Below are 3,481 nucleotides of genomic sequence, written 5' to 3'. Positions count from 1 at the left end.
GCATGTAGGTTGGTGACATTTGGATCAGATACATATTTATATTAAAGATATTGCTCATTTCTCTGATATAAAAATTTGTCCAATTTGGTCTCTCAAAACGCAAATGAATTGACTCAAAACTAGTGTAAAGTTACTTTTATACACACACACACACACACAGACACATATACATATATATATATATATATATATATATATATATATATCCACATACACACATATATATATATACATACTTATTGCATATATTACACTCGTATTTGAGTGCGCACATGTATGTGTGTGTGTGTGTGTGTGTGTGTGTGTGTGTATGAGCGTGTGAGTCTGTATAAATGGGGTAGGCAATTATTTACTTCGTCGATAACTTATCGTTAATTGTGACGTCAATAATTCGCTTTCAAATCGATTCCAATAAATCGATCGTTTCTTTACGCTATTTGATTCTGGTGACCCCACTACTTTTATATTTATTTTTATGGTTGTTTTTCAACTGTTCAAAATAAATGTTCACAATACACATATAGAATGTCTTTTGTTTGCCATTCGCGTCATGAGGCTTTTGTGTGCCGGGTGTATGCATTTTATTTGAAGAGTGACTTTAACAATTAAAAAGGTCTTATCTTATCAAACCCATTTGCGGAATTAAGCCATATATATATTTAAAACATGTTAAAATCTATAAACAATATGTGGGCTTTTTTCTTTGTTTCTTTTTTTTTAATTTTTAATTTTGTTTGTTGTTTTTTTGTTTTTGTTTTTTGTTTGTTTGTTTGTTGTTTTTTTTGGTTCTATTTTATTTTAAATGGAATTTTTATTTTTATTTGTTTGTTTGTTTGTCTGTTTTGTTTTGTTTTTAAATTTTGGTTGTCTAATTCCCCTCGTGAATTTAAGGTTGTAATAAACAAACCAATTGTAAATGAATAGAACGTTTTTGACAGGCGAATACAATCACGGATAAACATATTGACTATTCTACCGCTTTTGTGTGCCGCCGGGTATATAGATACATTTCATTTGAAGAGTGACTTTAGTAATTAAAAGGTCTTACCTGAAACATTGCCAAATCCATTTATGGAAACAAGCCATTTATATATTTTTAATATGTTTAAATCTATAAGCAAGATGTGTTGTTTTTTTTGTGTTGTTTTTTTTTGTTTTTTTTGTATGTTGTTGTTTTGTTGTTGTTGTTGTTCTTTTTGTTTGTTTGTTTGTTTGTCTGTTTTGTTTTGTTTTTAAATTTTAGTTGTCTTATTCCCCTCGTGAATTTGAGTTTGTATTAAACAAACCAATTGGAAATGAAAATAAATTAATAGTTTCTGACAGGCGAATATATTCACAGATAAACATGTTGACTAATCTCCCGTACTCTGGGAAAAATAACACATTGAAAAAATGTTAAACTTGAAGTCTGGTTTGAAAGTTTTTGATAAAATGAGGATCATTTTACCTTACCTTATCGGAGTTCCGTCTGCCTCATAGCACTCTAGAGACGTGCAGTTCGAGCGACCGTGGCCAAAAAAATCTGGAAGGCCCATGGTTTTTTTTAACTGGGGGAAGGGGCGAGAGTTGAGTTACCTCGGTTAGCTGCATGATATGGCATTAATTACATTACTCAAACACGCTCGCACGCATACCAAAGCAATCTAGAGTTTTAAGACTAAAACGCGCGCGCACACACACACACACACACACACACACACACGCACACATACACACACTTAGCATCACCTAGGTCAAGTAGTGCCATATGTCACACTTTTAAGAATTCAGTCTTGTTTGTACATATTGACCACTTGTAGTCGCCCTTATTCTGTTGTTCATTTTCATGGAGTGACCATTAAGTTTTGTTGTAGTTGTGAATTGCCGTTGTTTATTGCTCATTTTCCCTGTACAATGGATTCGGCAATGAATTTTAAGCAAATAATAAACATTTTATCATATTTTTTTATCAATAATAACCGAAAATGCCTCAAAAATGTTCTGTTTTTGATTGCACTTCAAATTATAGACATGGCGAAAAGACAACTGTATATAAATTTCCTTCGGATCCAATTGAGAGACAAATATGGATTAATGCACTGCCAAATAAAATCGATTCGAGTGATGTTACAGACTATATGGGTATCTGTGCCAACCATTGGCATCATGATGCTCATATGAGACGGAAATCAAAGTATCCTTCACCTGCTATTCCTCCAAATAAATGGCCAAATACAATACCCCCTTCTTGTTTGCGAAAAACAGCACCATCTCGTCAGACATTAAATTCGACAAGTGAATTTAGAGACTGGCGTCAGGATATTGATGAGTTATCAATTTTTTTTAAAGAAAGATTTATTTGAAAATACAGAAAATGAGTTGGGAAAGACCTTTAAAGATTGTTTTGTTCAAGAGATTTCCTCTCATGGTATTGTTGGACTTCTTCAGATTCTGAGTTTAGTCTTCATAGTCGTGCTAGGATCGGTATGGTCCACTCATTTAGTATCTACTTTACAGTTAAAGAGGTGAACGATGATCACAGCATCAGGTCAATTCAATATGAGGGTTTCTTTGGAATTAAACAAAGCCAACACCAGACTTTCTCAGATGGAACCTTAAAGCGTTGGAGTGAACTTACAGAAATACTTCGATTCTACACACTGGACTCCCAACTAGAAGGTGAGTTAACCTACTATTTTAATTTTTAAATGCGTTAGTGTCAGTTTTATTATCAACGTGAACATAATGATAATAATAATAATAATAATAATAATAATAATAATAATAATAATAATAATAATAATAATAATAATAATAATAATAATATAATAATAATGACGACGACGAGGACGATGATGATAATAATAGTATCAATAATAATAATAATAATAATAATAATAATAATAATAATAATAATAATAATAATAATAATAATAATAATAACAATAATGATAATGATAATAATGATGTTGATGATGATGATGATGATGATGATGATGATGATGATGATGATGATGATGATGATGATGATGATGATGATGATGATAAGAACTATTACCCTTGTTGTGTTGCTGTTGTTTTTGATTCGTTATAGATTCATGAAATCAAAATTTTGAAATGCATTTTAAAAATAAAATTCATTGTTTCCAATCATGTATCGTCTATTTCATTATCTTCTACTTTTTTTTCATTGCAGATGAAGAAAATGAATCCTCAATAGAGAAGTCTAAGGCTATCCAGAAATTTATAGAACGCCAGATTCAGCTCCTGAATTCTCAGAAAAATCAACGGATTTACTGTCCAGATGATTTAATTCTTGCTTTTTCGTGGTGCACGAGGTCAAGAGTGCTATATTCTTCTTTACGTGGCCACCTTTATCTCCCTTCTAAGTCCACCCTAGGAAAAATTACACGACAAACCAAAAATGTAGCAGATTTCACCATCTATTCTAAATTTTTCCAACAGCAGGAACTACGAAGCAGAGCGTGTGTTGTGCCAAACT

This window comes from Berghia stephanieae, chromosome 2 (genome assembly GCF_034508935.2).
Source record: "Berghia stephanieae isolate SIO BIC M18660-M18661 chromosome 2, UCSD_Bste_1.3, whole genome shotgun sequence".
Taxonomy (NCBI): Eukaryota; Metazoa; Mollusca; class Gastropoda; order Nudibranchia; family Aeolidiidae; genus Berghia; species Berghia stephanieae.
Note: the sequence above shows the minus strand (reverse complement) of the source record.